Genomic DNA, 20515 nt, shown 5'->3' on the forward strand with positions numbered 1-20515 from the left:
CGCGCCAAGCGGACTCTATGGAATCACTCGTAGCCATGCAAGCAGAGCACTACCGTGCTACTCCCCCGCCCCCCCGTCCCAAAGCTTTTCCCCTTGTGCCCCAATGTCAGCTCAAACCCCCCTTCCCCAGCATCCAGGTTCTTACCACCACCAGCTGCCTCCAACACCTGTACGTTCACCAACCAGCCCTGAGAACTACAACCATTACCCTCTGTACTCAACCCCCATCACCATGCAGTATATGCACCCTGAAGTGCAGCAGTCATTGCACAGCACTCCAGACAGGACATATGCAAACTTGTGAATGTACAGTACACCAACCCACCACCCTGTCCTCTTATGTTCCTGAAATGTTGTGTGTCTGTCTGTCAAGGAAGTTTGTTTCTTTTCAATAAAAGAATTCTTGGCTTTGAAAACAGTCTTTATTATTGCAGATAGTGGAAAGATACCTTAGCCCGGTAAAGAAACAGGCACTGCAAATCATTTTAGGGAATAATAGAATCCTACCACTGTAACCACTGCACTTCACTCCCATGCAAGGCAACAAACATTACTGTTGGCTTTCAGCCTCAAATTCTTCCCTCAAGGCATCCCTAATCCTTGTAGCCCTGTGCTGGGCCTCTCTATTAGCCCTGCTCTCTGGCTGTGCATATTCAGCCTCCAGGACTTGAACCTCGGTGGTCCATGCCTGACTGAATGTTTCACTCTTCCCTTCACAAATATTATGGAGGGTACAGCACACGGATATAACCGCAGGGATGCTGCTTTCCCCCAAGTCTAGCTTCCCATACAGGGACCTCCATCTAGCTTTTAAACGCCCAAAAGCACACTCCACAGTCATTCGGCACCAGCTCAGCCTGTAGTTGAACCGGTCCTTGCTCCTGTCAAGCTTCCCTGTATAGTGTTTCATGAGCCAAGGCAGTAACGGGTAAGCGGGGTCTCCAAGGATCACAATGGGCATTTCGACGTCCCCTACTGTGATCTTCCTGTCTGGGAAAAAAGTCCCTGCCTGCATCTTCCTGAACAGGCCACTGTTCCGAAAGATGCGTACATCATGCACCTTTCCAGGCCAGCCTGCGTTAATGTCAAAGAAATGCCCACGGTGATCCACAAGCGCCTGGAGAACCATAGAGAAATACCCCTTCCGATTAACATACTCGGATGCTAGGTGGGGGGGTGCCAGAATAGGAATATGCGTCCCATCTATCGCCCCTCCACAGTTAGGGAAACCCATTTGTGCAAAGCCATCCACAATGTCCTGCACGTTCCCCAGAGTCACGGTTCTTCTTAGCAGAATGCGATTAATTGCACTGGAAACTTGCATCAACACAATTCCAGCGGTCGACTTTCCCACTCCAAACTGGTTCCCGACCAACCGGTAGCTGTCTGGAGTTGCCAGCTTCCAGATTGCAATAGCCACCCGCTTTTCCACCGTCAGGACAGCTCTCCATCTTGTGTCCTTGCGCCGCAGGGTGGGGGCGAGCTCAGCACACAGTCCCATGAAAGTGGCTTTTCTCATCCGAAAGTTCTGCAGCCACTGCTCGTCATCCCAGACTTCCATGACGATGTGATCCCACCACTCAGTGCTTGTTTCCTGAGCCCAAAAGCGGCGTTCAACTGTGCAGAGCATTTCCGTGAATGCCACAAGCAATGTAGTGTCACACGCGGCAGGCTACTCGATATCGTCGGACTCCTCACTGTCACTTTGGAGCTGAAGGAAGAGCTCAACTGCCAAATGACACTCATCAGCACAGTCCTCGGCAGCTCGGGCTCCATTTCCCACAGAAATTGTGATTAAAACACAGCAAGCGACTCACAAACGTGGCCGGAATAACTGTGACTGCTGGGATGTGAAGCGATGCACCACGGGGCGTTGGAACAGGAAGCAGAATGACCCGCACACTTCCTTCCCCTTCCCACAATACTCAGCGCCAAAATAGGACGAGGTGCTCTGTGGGATAGCTGCCCACAATGCACCTCTCAATACAGCGCTGGAAATGCTGTCAAGTGTGGCCACACTGCAGCGCTGTTAGCTGCAAGTGTGGCCACACACCAGCGCTGTCCCTACACGGGTGCATGGCCAGCGCTGTAACTCCCAGCGCTGCAATTTTCATGTGTAGCCAAGGCCTTAGAGGTGGAAAAACCCCAGGCTTGGGCTGTGACTGCCCTATTTGAGCAATTGGTCCTGAATTGGCACTCTCAGTTGGGTCCCACCAGAACCGCCTCGTCACACCCTGTTCTAACTAATATTCTTTACTACTGACTTCCCTTTTCTTCCTTATATTTTATTTGGAGAGTGTTTCCTACCAGGGAGCCATTAGTAGGGTCCAGAGCTAGCCCCATCTCCTATATCAAACTCTGGCTAGTAGGTATGTGATAAACGTGACGCCCCTGCCTGCATCTGTCATCTGGGAGACACAAAGTTTCTCTCTTTCTACCCTCTGATGCTGCCTGGCTGCTCTAAGCTAGGTGAGGTGGGACTCTGTTAACATGTGCCTCTCAGAGCTTCCATTTCCCTGATGCTGCTGTTCCGTGAATAGTGGGATTGTGAGTGGGGCAGCAGGTACTGAGTGTTGGACTCTTGCTCTTTCAGGGGCCGGTGACCTTCGAGGAGGTGGCTGTATATTTCACCAGGGAGGAATGGGCTCTGCTGGACCCTGTTCAGAGAGCCCTCTACAGGGATGTCATGCAGGAGAACTATGAGACGGTGACCTCGCTGGGTAAGGAGTCCTGTCCCCTGGGTTATTAGAACCTGTGGGGTCTCTGAAGAACCTGAGCAGTAATAACTTTATACCTTTATTCATCATACAAGTTTTGACAAGTTTCCTTGCCCCCCTTTTTTTGCCTTATCTCCCACCCACTAGTACCATTTTTGGACATGTGCCTTTTTGGTGCTGTCACACATTTTAAAATTGCATTGAATGTATCCTTATTGGCTACATTCATAACTACATTAATCACTGTCGCTTTCATGCCTTTTCCTCATTTTAAGAGGAAAATATGCTGCCTGTAGAATTCTAAATTGAGTAAATAGGTGTGTGACTCATGCATGGCTTGTGTGACAGTCAGATGAGCTCTTTTAGGAGAGCGTGTGATGTTGCCGTTCAGGATCCCATGGCTGAAGGGATAAGCGAGCCGTGGGAGGGACGGAGACGGGGGATAGTAGATATGCCAGGACATGGGGCGGGTGTGTGCAGGGTTAGAGCTAAGAAGCAGCAGGGAGGTAGGAGGCTGTGAGAGACGAGGCGAAAATACAAGAAGTTCTCAAGGTGCCGGGAGGTGGTGCTGGCTGAGAGTAATGGGAAGAAGGGGAGGGGAGTGTGGGGGAAGGGCACCCAGGAAGTGGGGTGGGTGGGTCAGTGGGAGGGAGGAGAGGTTTGGGGATTTGGAGCTGTGGGGGATCCCAGACCTTTAACCCCAAATCCCTACTGAAGCCTTATTGCTTTAGAGCCTCCACTCCAGTTTTATTTCTGTTCAGTTTCACTTTATTATACATGTTTTCCCCAAATATTATTATTTTAACTCTTGACCTCCCTCTCCCTCTCATTACCCCCCTCCCCATATAACCTCCCCATCTCCTATGCACAGCGACCCCGGCCACCGATCCTGAGTCCTTGCTGCATCCTCCCTCCCAGAGCAGGGCCCCTACCCAGGCACAAATGGGCACTTCGTTGATGATGTGTCAGGGTGGTATAGTCTGTACAATTTTTACACCTATAAGATTACATATTCCGAAGCCCTTCACACCAGTCGGGCTTATCTCTATACGCCAATACCGTCTGTTCCCCAGTGTTCCCTTCCCAGCTCTGATGCTGCAGAGCCTTGCCTGTGTCCCTGTTCCCGTTCGCCCCTAACCAACATTCGACATTCATGGGGCCTCATCTGGAGCACTGTGTCCAGTTTTGGGCCCAACACTATAAGAAGGATGTGGAAAAATTGGAAAGCATCCAGCGGGGGGCAACAAAAATGGTTAAGGGACTGGAACACATGACTTCTGAGGAGAGGCTGAGGGAACTGGGATTGTTTAGCCTGCAGAAGAGAAGAATGAGGGGGGATTTGATAGCTGCTTTCAACTATCTGAAAGGGGGTTCCAAAGAGGATGGATCTAGAGGTACGTCTTCACTACCCGCCGGATCGGCGGGTAGCAATCGATTTCTCGGAGTTCGATATATCGCGTCTCATCTAGACGTGATATATTGAATTCCGAACGCGCTCCTGTCGACTCCGGAACTCCACCACCGTGAACGGTGGTGGCGGAGTCGACGGGGGAGCCGCGGACGTCGATCCCGCGGCGTGAGGACGGGTAAGTAATTCGAACTAAGGTATTCGACTTCAGCTACGCTATTCGCGTAGCTGAAGTTGCGTACCTTAGATCGAACTCCCCCCCCAGTGTAGACCAGGCCTAGACTCTTCTCAGTGGTAGCAGATGACAGAATAAAGAGTAATGATTTCAAGTTGCAATGGGGGAGGTTTAGGTTGGATATTAGGAAACACTATTTCACTAGGAGGGTGGTGAAGCCCTGGGATGGGTTCCCTAGGGAGGTGGTGGAATCTCCTTCCTTAGAGGTTTTTAAGGTCAGGCTTGACAAAGCCTTGGCTGGGATGATTTAGTTGGGGATTGGTCCTGCTTTGAGCAGGGGTGGGACTAGATGACCTCCTGAGGTCCCTTCCAACCCTGATATTCTATTATTCCAATTTCCTTCCTCCCTCCTGTTTGACCCCATTTATAGAGTAATATTCTCAGCTATACCTTAACCAGTAATTGTGCTGAAATTTAACTAACCAATTCTAACATATTGTGACATAATTCTCTAACCCAGGCGTCGGCCACTTTTCAGAAGTGGTGTGCGGAGTCTTCATTTATTCACTCTAATTTAAGATTTCATGTGCCAATAATACATTTTAACGTTTTTAGAAAGTCTCTTTCTATAAGTCTATAATACATAATTGAACTATTGTATGTAAAGTCAGTAAGGTTTTTAAAATGTTTAAGAAGCTTCATTTAAAATTAATTAAAAATGCAGAGCCTTCTGGACCGGTGGCCAGGACCTGGGCAGTGTGAGTGCCACTGAAAATCAGCTCGTGTGCCGCCATAGGTTGCCTACTCCTGCTCTAACCAATTATAAACCACTACCCTAATTAACTTACACCTGGCAACATTAATTATACAGGAGAGAAACAATTAGAGAACCAGACTGATTAACAATGTAAAAGTGGTGGCCATAAAGATAAAGCAATACAGAAATGAGGGTTTCACAACCACAACCATAGATATAAGTGATTTCTTGCCAGACAGAATGCTATCAAATTAAGGTTTCTTTAACCATCTTAAGATCCAGACAGGACTGTCTTCCTAACAGCCCAGTAGCACCTTATTTCAGTGTGACTGGTTTGGGATGTGAGGATGTGACCCTTCGCTTCCCAGCTTATGGCTGCCCCTGCTGCTTAGCCAAAGGCCTTAGCCTAAGAACAAGGCCTCAGGCTGTCCTAGTGAGAGAAGGCCCAGACACAGGCAGACTGTGATTTTGATTCTTTGTTTTCATACTCCTGTAACTAGCTAAGTGATAAAAATACACCTAAGTGTGTGGGGAAGGCTTTGCAGGCAGGCCTGAATATCGCAATTCTAACAGAGGGTTCTACCCTTCCCCATGCTGTGTCTGTCTTGTCTATTTAGACTGTAAATTCTTCAGAGCACGGGCCCTCTACTATTCTGCATTTGTACTGTGCCTAGCACAACGGAGACACACTGTTAGTTGGTCCTTAGGCCTAAGGTAATGCTTATGATTAATAATAATAATAACTCTCCTGCCACTTGGAGCCAAGGAAGCTGGTCTTGGGATGTTACTGCTTAAAAATGATCTGAGCTTAAAACCATGGAATATTCTTTGTGACAAGTATCCCACAAATTCCACCGACCTCCCTTGTTTTCTTTGTCTGGCTTAGGGTTTCTAAATTCCAAACCTGATGTGGTCTCACAGCTGGAACGAGGGGAAGAGCCGTGGGTCCCGGACCTCCAGGGTTCTGAGAAAGAAGTGCTCCGAGAGCTGCCTGCACAGGTGAGGACTTGGTTAAAGCAAGTCAAAACTGTCCGTGAATACAGGAAACATTCGGGATGCCCTACAAAGACCTTGTGAGCTCTCCAAGTTCAGGATTGTTCCCTGCAGATGTGGAATAATTAGGCAGATGTCACTCATGGCTTCCCACCTATCCTGACTAACAACTGGCAGCAGATCCCTACCTGATCCCACTTTCCCCTGCATGTTCTGGTGAAATGCAGACCAAAACTGATCCCTTCCTCTCTCCTCTGGGGAAAATCAGCTCCTGATAGGTTTGATCTCTCCTGCACATATTTTGGTTTGTTCATCCCTTTTAAAATTCCTGTCTCTGAGATTTCCTTTCTCTCAGGCACAGGGAGTGACCTATGTCTGGATTCTCTCTGTCTCCCATCAGGTGATTGGATGGTGCGTGAGAATGAGATGCAGAAACCCCAGCAGGAAGATGCTGAGCAAGGAGCACCACATGGGACGTTATCAGGAAGACCCAAAGGGAATGTTTCCAGGAGTTGTGCACTCCGAGAAACAGTAAAAGCCTCTGAGACTCAGCAGAGGCCAGAGGAGAACTTCAGTAGCCTCTCAGCCCTTATTATACGTGAGAGAATCAACTTGGAAAAGACAAACTACACATGCCATGAGTGCGGCGAAAGCTTCAGTCAGCGCTCAGTCCTTATCAGACATCAGAGAATCCACACAAGAGAGACGCCCTGCACGTGCGCTGAGTGCGGGAAAAGCTTCAGTCAGCGCTCAAACCTTATCACACATCAGAGAATCCACACAGGGGAGACGCCCTACACGTGCTCTGAGTGTGGGAAAAGCTTCAGTCAACGCTCAAGCCTTATCACACATCAGAGAATCCACACAGGGGAGACGCCCTACACGTGCGCTGAGTGCGGGAAAAGCTTCAGTCAGCTCTCAAGCCTTATCAGACATCAGAGAATCCACACAGGGGAGACGCCCTACACGTGCGCTGAGTGCGGGAAAAGCTTCAATTCGCGCTCAAACCTTATCACACATCAGAGAATCCACACAGGGGAGACGCCCTACACGTGCGCTGAGTGCGGGAAAAGCTTCAGTCTGCGCTCACACCTTATCAGACACCAAAGAATCCACACAGGGGAGACGCCCTACACGTGCTCTGAGTGCGGGAAAAGCTTCAGTCAACGCTCACACCTTATCACACATCAGAGAATCCACACAGGGGAGACGCCCTACACGTGCGCTGAGTGCGGGAAAAGCTTCAGTCGGCGCTCACACCTTATCACACATCAGAGAATCCACACAGGAGAGACGCCCTACACGTGCTCTGAGTGCGGGAAAAGCTTCAGTCGGCGCTCACACCTTATCAGACATCAGAGAATCCACACATGAGAGATCTCCTACACATGCTCTGAGTGTGGGGAAAGTTTCACTGAGCACTCAGACTTTGTCAGACATCGTAGAATCCACAGTGGAGAGAGACCCTACACATGCTCTGCATTTGGGAAAAGCTTCAGTCAGATGTCATTCTCTATTAGATATCAGAAAATCCAAATGGGAGAGAACTGTAAGAAATGCCTTTATTAGGGCTTCCCGAAGATTTGTTTTAAAAAATCACATTTGCTAATTCCAATATAGTGATCTTTGCACCATCTTCACTGTGGTCTCTCAGCTCTGCCGGATGAGTTGCCTGCTTCAGACTTTTGCAGTTCACCCCTCTTTGGGGTCAGTCCTGTGATCTTTTCTATCAGCTCCTTTCCTTTTGACTTGTAGGAGAGTGTGTGTCTCCAGCCAGGAATTTCATCAGCTCCAGGTGGGGGAGAGAGGGTTGATGCCAACAAGCTACCCTGAGGCAAAAGTTACCTGTGCCTTACATCCACTAGGACTGTACATGGAATTGGGTGCTCAAGTTAGTGATTTTGGTGTAAAAAGACAATTATAGTTGTAGAGCAGAAGCAGCCCAGGGAGTGAACCTAACAGACAATGATCAAGTGATCTCTCTCCTGCCATCCATCTCCATCCTCTGACAAACAGAGGCTAGGGACACCATTCCTTACCCATCCTGGCTAATAGCCATTAATGGACTTAACCTCCATGGATTTATCCAGTTCTCTTTTAAACCCTGTTATAGTCCTAGCCTTCACAACCTCTTCAGGCAAGGAGTTCCACAAGTTGACTGTGTGCTGTGTGAAGAAGAACTTCCTTTTATTTGTTTTAAACCAGCTGCCTATTAATTTCATTTGGTGGCCCCTAGTTCTTGTATTATGGGAGTAAGTAAATAACTTTTCCTTATCTACTTTCTCCACATCACTCATGATTTTATATACCTCTATCATATTCCCTCTTAGTCTCCTCTTTTCCAAGCTGAAAAGCCCTAGCCTCTTTAATCTCTCCTCATATGGGACCCGTTCCAAACCCCTAATCATTTTAATTGCCCTTCTCTGAACCTTTTCTAATGCCAGTATATCTTTTTTGAGATGAGACAACCACATCTGTACATAGTATTCAAGATGTGGGCATACCATGGAATTATATAAGGGTAATAATATAGTCAGTCTTATTCTCTATCCCCTTTTTAATGATTCCTAACATCCTGTTTGCTTTTTTGACCGCCTCTGCACACTGCGTGGGCATCTTCAGAGAACTATCCACAATGACTGCAAAATCTTTTTCCTGATTTGTTGTAGCTAAATCAGTCCCCATCATATTTTATGTATAATTGGAGTTATTTTTTCCAGTGTGCATTACTTTACATTTATCCACATTAAATTTCATGTGCCATTTTGTTGCCCAATCACTTAGTTTTGTGAGCTCTTTTTTAAGTTCTTCACAGTCTGCTTTGGTCTTAACTATCTTGAGCAGTTTAGAATCATCTGCAAACTTTGCCACCTCACTGTTTACCCCTTTCTCCAAATCATTTATGAATAAGGTGAATAGGATTGGTCCTAGGACTGACCCTTGGGGAACACCACTAGTTACCCCTCTCCATTCTGAGAATTTACCATTAATTCCTACCCTTTGTTCCCTGTCTTTTAACCAGTTCTCAGTCCTTGAAAGGACCTTCCCTTTTATCCCATGACAACTTAATTTATGTCAGAGCCTTTGGCGAGGGACCTTGTCAAAGGCTTTCTGGAAATCTAAGTACACTATGTCCACTGGATCCCCCTTGTCCACATGTTTGTTGACCCCCTCAAAGAACTCTAATAGATTAGTAAGACAGGATTTCCCTTTACGGAAACCGTGTTGACTTTTGCCCAACAATTTATGTTCTTCTATGTGTCTGACAATTTTATTCTTTACTATTGTTTCAACTAATTTGCCCGGTACCGATGTTAGACTTACTGGTCTGTAATTGCCGGGATCACCTCTAGAGCCCTTTTAAAATATTGGGCGTTACATTAGCTAACTTCCAGTCATTGGGTACCGAAGCCGATTCAAAGGACAGGTTACAAACCATAGTTAATAGTTCCGCAACTTCACATTTGAGTTCTTTCAGAACTCTTGGGTGAATGCCATCTGGTCCTGGTGACTTGTTAATGTTGAGTTTATCAATTAATTCCAAAACCTCCTCTAGTGACACTTCAGTCTGTGACAGTTCCTCAGATTTGTCACCTACAATTTGGCAATGTTTATGCTCCTTTCTAGGATTTGACTTCCACTTTTTAAAGGAAGTCTTTTTGTCTCTCACTGCTTCTTTTACATGGTTGTTAAGCCCCGGTGGCTCTTTTTTAGTTCTTTTACTGTGTTTCTTAAATTGGGGTATACATTTAAGTTGGGCCTCTATTATGGTGTCATTAAAGTGTCCATGCAGCTAACAGGAATTTCACTTTAGTCACTGTACCTTTTAATTTCTGTTTAACTAACCCCCTCATTTTTGTATAGTTCTCCTTTTTGAAATCAAATGCCACAGTGTTGGGCTGTTGAGATGTTCTTCCCACCACAGGGATGTTAAATGTTATTATATTATGCCGTTTATTTTGAGCAACTGCAGTTATTCGGGAGAGTACAGACAGGCAGAGTTTCCCCTCCCGAGGTAGTTCTCGGTTAGATAAACAATTAAGGCAAGCATCTATACCTTTTGCGACATACAGTGAGGAGCAACAACTGCATTTTGTTTGTACATATTCCTTTCTGATAGCTTACTTCTCTCAGCAATTTCTGCTACAATCTGCATTCTATCCTTATCTAACACAAGGTTGAAAACCAGCATCTCTTACAGTTCTTTTCTGCTCGCCCACACCCTGCTTGGAAGTCTCCCGTTATTAGCTGTTAGTTAGCCTGGTAAATATCAAGTCCCTGAGAAAACACAGTTATACGAAGCAAAACGAAATCACAAATAGAAATGTCATTGGAAATTCAAAAATTAAAAAGGAAAATGCAGTTCCCATCACTTCATTGTATTTGGGCCATTCCTGTGTCGAGAGTACCCGCTAAGGGCCCTGTGTGCTTAAGGGAAACCTGGAGGAACTCATAGCAGAGCCTGGACATGAAACTCAACTGCTCCCAGGTGCCGCAGTAAAACCCTTTTCCTGCTGTGATGTTGATGATTTTATGAAAATATGCTAATGGGTCTGAATATAATGTAACTGGAACATACTTCATGCAAAAGGTCTCTTGTGCAGTATCATTACAAAGCTTATTATCTACTGTGTGTGTTCAGCCTATTTGTATGAACCGATCTTTCCTGTATCTGAAGCTAGAAATATGAACTATAATTCTGAGGTCCTGTTGTAATGATGCAAAGTGTGGGCCATTAACAGTGGTATGGACTCTTGATGGCTCCCATTAACCAGGACAATTGACTGGAGATGGCTCTGTCCTGCACCATCTGTGAGTCAGGCCAGGAACAATGAAGGCTTGGGGTCTCACAGGGCATGTGACCATGTCACCTGGTACAGGAATCCATCTTAAACCTGGGGCTTTTCCCCAGGAGAGAGACAAAAGATTCCTGCCTTGTACCAAAGCTGTATAAGGGGGTGGAACAGAAGAAAGGTGGCTGCAGTGATGAGAAATCCCCTAGCTACCACCTGAGCTGGAACGAGGACTATACCAGGTGCAAAGATTGGGCCCAGACAAGAAATAAGTCTAGTCTGCAAAAGAAGCTTATTGGAAGATCTCTGAGGGTGAGATTTTATCTGTAGTGAGTTTCATACTGTATTAGTCTTAGACTTGCATGTTTTTGTTTTATTTTGCTCTATGGAGAATACAAACTCCACAGAGTAGGAAAAGTTAATGCCTTAGAAAAATCTGTGTGTGTTAGAGTGTCTAGGAACCACTCTCCTATAGCTTCTTCTGTCTGATTTCCTTTAGAAAATCTGAAGCAGGGAGCAGAAAACCATTGTCTTTTCTGAGGTGTGAGCTCAGGACCTACTGAGTATGAGACTGACATGCTGCCAACTATGCTAAGAAGGCCCAGGAAAATGTTTAGGCTCAGTGCATATAGGATCCTCCTACAGCAGTGACTGGAGCAGGGAAGGAGCTGGAAGAAGCAGGGAGATCTGGTGCCCACAGACCTGTCCTGGCATCTTTCTCAGCAGCAAAGAAATCAATTTGCCCTTCCAGTGAACAATCTGCTGGAACTAATGGCAGCACAGGGGGGATGTTTCTAAAGTATGCACCCACCTCTACATTTTAGAACTTACTCTCCTTTTTCTACTATAGCACTTTGTATATGAATTAGGCAAAACAAACTACACAGGTAAGAGAAACAAGGGCTTGAGAGAAAGCTTGAACTCATAACCCCAACAGATGGCCCCTCTGCACTAACCAGTTGCACCCCTGTAGATGTTTTTTAAACACATTTGGGAAGCAGGCAGTTATCAGTCTCTGTGGTTCACACCTTTGCCTGGTAATTGAAAGGCTGCTGGTTCAAACTTAACTCAAGATGCGGCTTTTCAGCGATGAGACTCCAGTACATTTTAACAGGAAGAAAATCTCCTCTATTCTGGCTTTGCCCCATTAGACTCCTTCTGCCCATCTTCTCCCCCTCCCCCAGTCTCTTTCCTTCCCCACTGGAGCCATGCAGAGAGGAGCCCCAGTCAGTCTCTGTCACAGAGAGTCTGTATCCCATAAAGGGAGGGAGGTCTCTCTAAAACACTGATAATGGGGAGGGGAGTGGTGTGCGTGGTTAGGGGGAGACAGGATCGAGAACTAACAGTGGGGCACAGAGAAATTCCCCCAGATTGGGGAGATCCCCTGCTGCCCCCCATCAGCCAGCTGTGAGAAGAACAACTGTTGGGGTGGAGGGTCTCCATATGCTGCCCCCGCCCCAACTGCCAACTCTGCCAACTGTGGCAATGGGAGCTGCGGGGGTGGAGTCTGTGGGCAGCGGTGCGCAGAGACGCCCCCGGCCCTCCAGCTTAGGGGCTGCGGGTTGCTTTCGGGAGATGCCCGAGATAAATGCTGCACCCCTCACCCTCTCCTCCAACCCCCTGCCCCAGCCCAGACCCCACACCTGCACCCAAACTCCCTCCAAGAGCCTGCCTCCCCACAGTGCCTCCTTCACCACAACCCCCTGACTGAGCCCAGACCCTGCACCCAAACTCTCCCAGAGCCCAACCCCTCTCCCTCCCACAACCAAACTCCTTCCCAGAGCCTTAGGCAGGTGTGTGTGGCAGGTGGGGCAGGACTTGGTCCCATTCTGGGCACCACCAAAAATTATACAAACCTGCCACCCCTGTCCAGCCCAATCTTCTGCTGATGCACCTCAGCCCACACCCGTGCAGGGTTTGACGCTTTCATTGCTTAAATTCCAGGATACAGAGGGATTTCAGCTCCTCTTTGCCCAGAGGGAACCTTCACCCCACTCCTAACCAGGTTCTTGTCCATGGGATCACTGTAGGGGCTGGGTCCTCTATGTCTTTTTCTCTCTAGAATAGGCCAGGGTGCAATAACTGGGGGCATCTGAGCACCCAGGACCTTCTGTGGTCCCGCCATTCCCCTTCCCCTTCTGTGGTCCCATCTGCCATTGACTCCAGCCTTTTTTCTATCCATCGTCAGCACCATCCCAAGCCAGCAGCACTCGCCTCAAAAAGACAGAGTCCAGTGGCACCTTACAGACTAACAGATGTATTGGAGCATAAGCTTCCGTGGGTGAATCCCACTTCGTCAGATGAATGTAGTGGAAATTTGCAGAGGCAGGTATAAATATGCAGGCAAGAATCAGTCTCGAGATAAGGAGGTTAGTTCAATCAGGGAGGATGAGACCCTCTTCTAGCAGTTGAGGTGTGATCACCAAGGGAGGAGAAACTGCTTTAGTAGTTGGCTAGCCAGTCACAGAATTCCCACTCCATTCATCTGACGAAGTGGGGATTCACCCACGAAAGCTCATGCTCCAATACGTCTGTTAGTCTAGAAGGTGCCACAGGACTCTGTCGCCCTTTACAGATCCAGACTAACACAGCCACCCCTCTGATACTCAAAAAGACAGTGTCCCCTGCTGGGAGTAAATCACTGACCTCTCTCTACCCTGCCCTTCTGTTTCCTTGCCTCTCAGGCTGTGCAGATGGGACCTTTCCCTCCAGTGCTGGAGGATTCGCCCTTCTCATCTACCCTTGTCCCAAGCAGCACAGCGGGTGGGAATCTTAAATGTACTGAGGTGACTTAGGAGCAGAACCCCCCCAGACCTTCCATGCAATTGTCACTTGCCCCTCACTGAGCAGGACTGAAACTGGTGCAGGGAGACTGGTGGGCCATATCCCCTCTGGGCATGAGCAAAGCAGCAGGGTGAAAAAATGATCATGGAGATGCTGGGGATTGAACCCAGGGCCACTGAGCTACATCCCCTAGCAGGTTGTGTTTGCTATGGGTTACACTCAGAGCCCTCCTGTTTCCAGAGCATCCAGTGACCTATAAGCTTCACAAGAAGCCCATTCCCCTCTCTGAGGACCAATCCTGCTTTCCTGGAGGTGACTTGTTCATAGGGGTCACTTTTTAGCAAGGCCAGATTCTATGTGTGGGGCACAGAGTGTGGGTGCCCTGGTCTCAGGGTGCAGAGATACACTCAGCCATCTCCCCTGCATTGGGTTGGGGGTGCGGCAATCCCCTGCTGCAAGGTCATGGTGGGGGATGCTGTGAGCAGCTCAACACCTCACCCTAGTGGCAGAAGTGGTGTGGGGAGCTCCAGGTGTTTCTAGGATCTGCTAGGCATTTCCACCTGCCTGTAAACTCCAGCTTTCCCCAGCACATTCACTGCGGTGCAATTGGGTCACTGTTTCCATGGCTGACCAGCAAAGAATGGCTCCCAGTTTCCCTTCTATCGGCAGCAGGATTAGCCTGTGCCGGTGGTTAATGAGGTGGATCTAGTTGTAGATTGTTATTCATTCCCCACCTTGACAATTCACACAGTCCCTTTCCCAGGCAGATTCCCAGCACCTCAGTGATCCTGGTAGCAGGGTTGGGTCCTGAGATTTTCAGGGTTCTTTTCCCCTCCACCTGGAGTGAACTCAGCTTTTTCCCCATCCCAGACAATCCATGAAATAGCAGCAGCAGCAGCATAAAGAAAGAGGGGAGGGAACATCTCACGGCCAGGGCTGGATGTGCCCAGAGCCCCCTGCTTGTCCATTGTTTCCATGGAATTTGGCCCCCTGCTTTGCACAAGGGACAGAGAAAGATCTTGCTGTTCCTGTGTCTGTGCAAAGAAAATTGTGCTTCTGTATGAAAGAGAGGCGGGAAATGGCCCCATGATGGGGCAATGGCCTCAGGGTTAAGAGCAAAGGACAATGATGGGAAGGTTCACAATTGACTCAGTAGTTGCATACAAAGGTGCAGGTTTGGCAGTTACACTGGGAAATTCAGGCTCAGGTTGGCCACCCCGGTCTAGGTGTAGAAGTGACAACATTTAAACATGAAAGAGGGGCCAATTTCCCCATCATTTCACACCTTTACACCCAAACACGATGACTTTCTGAATGAACCCTCCTCGTTCAGCCAGAAGATCTTGGGGTGGATGTTAGGAGTCACTGGGTAAAATTCTCTGGACTCTGTTCTGAATCAGGTCAGAGCAGAGGTACCTAGTGATCTAGTCTGGCTGTAAAATCTATAGATCAACACCATTAATATGAAATTGATCCTCAGAAACGGCTGTTCCCCACCCAGACCCCAGCAAAGGGCTCTCCAGGGAAGGGGGCTGTTGAGGAAGGAAAGAAGAAAGACGTCCTTCTCCCTCTGGAGGAACTGGGCTCTGCGCTTTGGACAGAAAGGAGGGGAAGGAAATGGCCACACGATGGCAGCAGAACCTAAGAAATGAAACACAATAGGCTTATGTCCACACTGCAATGTAACACCCAGGGCTGCCCCATACCAGCTCAGGCTCCCGGGGCTTGGGCTGTGGGGTGGTAAATTTGCAGTGTAGACATCTCGGCTCAGGCTCAGTACTGGGCTCTGAGACCCCACAAGGCTGGGAGGGAGTTTAGCAAGTAAAAAAGGTAGAACGGCAGTGGAGTATTACCCTGGACTCATGGCATTTCTCCTTCGGTCTGTCTGCTCTGGGGCAGGGACAATAACACGTCCTGCTGCTTTTGTTATTTCAAAGGGCGGTTTAGGATTTTCATTCTCACACATGGTGCACGAAGCAGGACTCAACCCTCGGTGTAAACTAAATGAGCCGCCCATAGATTCTGGCAGCCACAATGAGGCATTTGGTGTGAGAGCTCAGACCTGGTCCTGTCCCAGAGGGTCGGGGTCATCTGTGAGGGGACTGGGCCACTGACCTACCAGCTCCTAACTCCCAAACTTTCAGTAATATCATCGGTGCCTGTGAGTGTAATTTAAACCATCAAAAGAGTCATAGTGGGCTAGACCATAGTCTGGACTTCAGGTCTGGAAAAGAGCTGGCACAATCCATAGACCAGGTTGTTTTATAAAATGCACATGGATTTTAACCCTTCACATACAGTAATGGGAAAGTTCTTGGTTCAGGCTTGTAGCAGTGATGGAATAAACTGCAGGTTCAAATCAAGTCTTTGGAGTCAATCCACAGCTGGGATGGGTCATTCAGTCCTTTGTCTAGAGCTTCAGTTTGTAGCAAAGTCCCTCCAGAGGTATGAAGCAGGATTGAAGACAAGATGGAGACGAGGCATCAGCCTTTTATAGTCTCTTGCCATGTGGTCTTTGCTTTCTTTGTCCCAAGGATACTCTGTCCAGCACGTGGCACAGAAAAACCTTAGAGTTCTCTCCATAGGCAGGTCCCTGCAGACCTTGCTGAGTCACAAGGTGTATCTGCCTTCTCTCAGTGGGTCGATTGTGTAGCTGATGGTCCTTAATGGGCCATCAAGCAGGCTAGGCAGAACTGACACCAACTTGTCTGGGGTGTTCCCCGGAAGCAGAGCACAAGTTTGAAATATGGACAGAACAGAGCCAATACTTATAAGGTCAACTACAAAAATGATACGCATCTAGAGATGGCATCATTATAATCAGCCAATCAGAACCTCTCCATAGACCCCTTACACGACAACCTTTCTACAATATTGGCTTCAAATATAGAACAGCGGTCGCAACGGTGATCTATACAGTTACAGATTATGTCAATAACGTCACAGGAGGTGACACGGCATCAGTGAGACTGATACTGGAATACTGCCTCCAATTTTGGTGTCCTCAGTTGAAAAAGATGTTGTGAAACTGGAGCTGGGGCAGCAAAAAGCCACCAAATGTCCTGAGGGCTGGAGAAAAATGCCTTCTAGTGAGCTATTGAAAGAGCTCAACCTGTTTAGCTTATCAAAAGAAGATTGAAAGGTGACTTCATTGAAGTGTTGAAGTGCCTTAATGGAGAGAACATATTGGCTATTAAGGGGCTCTTTAATCTAGCAGAGAAAGGCATAACAAGACCCCGTGGCTGGAAGGTGAAAAGAGACAAATTCATATTTCAACTAAAGCAAATATATTCAACAGCGAGGATGATTCACCACAGGAACAAGCTACCAAGGAAAGTGGTGGATTCTCCATCTCTTGATGTCCTTTAAGGACGATGTACTATTGGGTTATCCGGGAGAGGGGGCGGGCGGAAGCCCGCCCCATGCTAACGGATCCCCCCCCAGCCTAAGGGGAGGATCCACAGGGCCACGGAAACCCACTAAGTGCGGGGGACAACTAATAAAAGAACAGGGACAGGAGCGAGGTCAAAGGGTCATAAGGAGGGAGCCTGATGGGGACACCGAGCAGAGAACCCCGGACAGCGCCCACTGCTCCTCGAAGGCGTCAAGGGAGCCAGCGGACGCCGCCCAGAGGAACTCCGCCCGGAGACGTGAGTGGACGAGGATCGAAACAGCCCCACAGTCGCAGGAGTCTCCGTCGGCCAACCTCCTCTCCCTGGTCGCGTGGATGGCCTTTTTAGCCAGGGCGAGGAGGAGGTTGACCAGGAGGTCCCGCGACTTTGTGGGGCCACGGATAGGGAGTGCATGGATAAGGAGGTGAGGGGAAAAGTGCAGCCAGAAACGTAACAGAATGTCGGTGAGGAGCCGGTAGAGGGCTGCAACCTGGCGCACTCTAGGTAAACATGCGCCAGGGTCCCTCACGCCGCAGAAGGGGCAGGTGTCCGGGACAGGGGTGAACCGCGCCAAGTACACGCCCGTGCTCACGGCCCCGTGAAGGAGCCGCCAGCTGATATCCCCGGCGGGCCTCGGGACCAGGGTGGAGTACAGGCTGGCCCACCGGGGCTCCTCACCCTCCACAGGTGGCAAGAGGTCCCGCCACTTGGTGTCGGGGCGGGACACGAGGGTGAGGAAGTGAACGGTATGGAGCACGAGCGTAGAGTTGTTTCCTTGGCGCGGTTTGAACGGACCGCTGCAAATCGCAGCCGGCTGGCGGAGAAGGGGCGGGGCCGGTCGGGTCCACGGGGCCGGGGCCCGATGAAGAGGTCCGGAGGGCTCGGGGTGGGGTGGGCGGGCGTGCCTCACGCAGGACCCGGTCGAGGTAAGCCCGAGCAGCGGGCGGCAAAGCGGCCTTCACCTCCTGTAGTACGCGCCGGGGAGTACAAGGTCTGGAGAGCCCCATCCGCCGAGCGAGCGCCAGGATCCAGCCAGTCTCCCCGGTCGTAGTCCAGGAGGTCTCCGACCCTGGTGGCTTCTGCCAGGACCAACCTCTGGCGCACCGCGGGGGACTCCGCCACCTGCACACGGAGCTGAGGGTTGTGTAGCAGGGGCTCCGCGAGGAGGTCTGCCCCCTCGGTGGCCGCCACGGACCTGGTCGCAGAGAACAGCTTCCAGGTCCGGAGGAGGTCCTGGTAGAAGACCGGCAGCCCGGAGAGGTCTCGCGGAAGGCCCTCGGGTCGAGGTAAAGGAGCTGCCGGTCGTATCGGAGCCCTCGGAAGCGGCGCAGGAAGGCGTGCGCCAGGGCTCTCCATGCCGGACTACCCGCACCATAAAGGAGCCTCTGCAGTGCCTGGAGGCGGAAGACGTGGACCTGAGTGCGGAGGCACTTAAGTCCCTGCCCTCACTCCTCCAGGGGTAGGTGGAGTACCACTGCAGGGCCCCAGTGCAGTCCTGGCCAAAAGAACTCCAGCACCACCTCCGGAGATCAGTCAGGAACACCGGGCCGGGACCAGGGTGTTGAGCCGGTACCCGAGCATGGACAGGACCAGTGGAGAGAGCACCAGGGCCCTCCCTCGGAGGGAAAGGCACCGGAGGAGTCCTGTCCATTTCCGGAGCCGCTCCGCCACCCTGCCCTGCAAACCTTGCCAGTTCTCCGGCGGAGAGGGATGCGTGGCAGAAAGGTAAACGCCGAGATAGAGCAGCGGACCCGCGCTCCACCGGATGGCCTGAAGCGCGGGTGGGAGGGAGCTGGCCTGCCACCCATCCCCGACCACCAGGCCAGAGCTCTTGACCCAGTTGACCCGGGCGGAGGAGGCCGCCGAGTACACGGCTTGGCAGACCTCCACCCGCGCCAAGTCGCCCGGGTCCTGGACCACGAGGAGCACATCGTCGGCGTACGCCGACAGGACCAGCCGCAGCCCGCCCCGAAGCACCAACCCCGTCAACCTCCTGCGGAGGAGACAGAGGAAGGGCTCGATGGCCAGGGCGTACAGCTGGCCCGAGAGGGGGCACCCCTGCCGCACTCCCCGCCCGAAGCTGACCGGCTCGGTCAGGGTCCAGTTGAGCCTGACCAGACACTCTGCGGAAGCGTACAGCACCTGGAGAAACCCCACAAACTGGGGTCCGAAGCCTAACGCCTGCAGAGTGCCCAGGAGATACCCGTGGTCCACCCTGTCGAACGCCTTCTCCTGATCCAGGGACAGGAGGGCGAACGACAGACCATCCCGGCACCCAAGCTCCAAGAGATCCCGGACCAGATACAGGTTATCGAAGATGGTACGGCCCGGGACGGTGTAGGTCTGGTCTGGGTGGATCACGTCCTCCAGCACGGACCCTAGCCGAATCGAAATGGCCTTCGCAACAATTTTATAGTCCGTGCTGAGGAGCGAGATGGGACGCCAATTCAGAATCGCGGAGGTCCCCCCTCTTCGGCAATAAGGCGAGCACGGCTCGCCTGCACGAGAGAGGGAGGACCCCGCCCCGCAAGGACTCGGCCCAGACGGTGACTAGGTCTGGGCCGAGGACGTCCCAGAACACGCGGTAGAACTCCACGGTCAGCCCGTCCATGCCCGGGGATTTATTGGTGGGCATGCGACGGAGGGCTTCGAGAACTCGCCAGAGTGAGAGGCAGCTCTAGCCGGTCCCGTCGCCCGCGCTGACCGTCGGGAGCCCGTCCCAGAGCACTTTGCAAGCGGCAGGATCGGTCGGATCCGGGAGAAAAGGCGCGTAGAAGGTCCGGGCCTCTGGCACATCTCCGCCGGATCCGTGAGGGGGAGCCGTCCTCCGCCAGGAGGCAGGTGACGTGCTTCTGGCCCTCCGTTTCTCCAGGGCGAAGAAGCGGGAGCCGCGATCCATCTCCCGGGAGGCGGATGCGGATCGAACAAAGGCGCCCGGCCCGATGGTCTTCGAGGATCCGGAGCTCCTCCCGCTTTCCCGGCACGCCCGCAGCGGGATGGATCTCGGGCTGGCGGCCAGACGCCTCCAGCTCTAAGACCTCCCGCCCAACTGCCCTATCGCCGCATCCCTCCGTCGGCTGGCGCCCCGGGTGTAGTCACGGCAGAAGAGCCGGGCGCGCACCTTCCCCACGTCCCACCACCGCCGCGCCGAGGGAAAGGCGCCGCTGCCCTCGCCAGGCCAGCCAGAACTCCCGGAAGGACGCCACGAAGCCCCAGCCTCCAGCAAGCTGTTGTTGAAGTGCCAATAGGCCGCCCCGGCCTCTCCGCGCAGAGAGAGGCCGCCACGGTGACGCAGGTGGTGGTCCGAAAAGGGGCCGGCCGGATGCCGGAGGACTGGGCCCGTGAGAGATGGAACCGACAGATAGATACGGTCCAACCGGGAGTGGCACGACCGATGGGCTCCCACCCGACATAGGTGTACGTGGGAGGCGTCGTCCGGTGGTGGTCGCGCCAGACGTCCACCAGGGAGTGATGGGCGACGATCTCCTGAGGACGC

The 20515-nt window shown here is 51.0% G+C and overlaps 1 pseudogene; it reads left to right on the forward strand.

Annotated features, from left to right (window-relative positions):
• The first annotated feature begins 2076 nt into the window (after positions 1-2076).
• Positions 2077-20515, forward strand: part of LOC120381592 — a 153435-nt pseudogene continuing 134996 nt past the window's right edge.

This window comes from Mauremys reevesii, linkage group 14 (assembly GCF_016161935.1).
Source record: "Mauremys reevesii isolate NIE-2019 linkage group 14, ASM1616193v1, whole genome shotgun sequence".
Classification (NCBI taxonomy): Eukaryota; Metazoa; Chordata; order Testudines; family Geoemydidae; genus Mauremys; species Mauremys reevesii.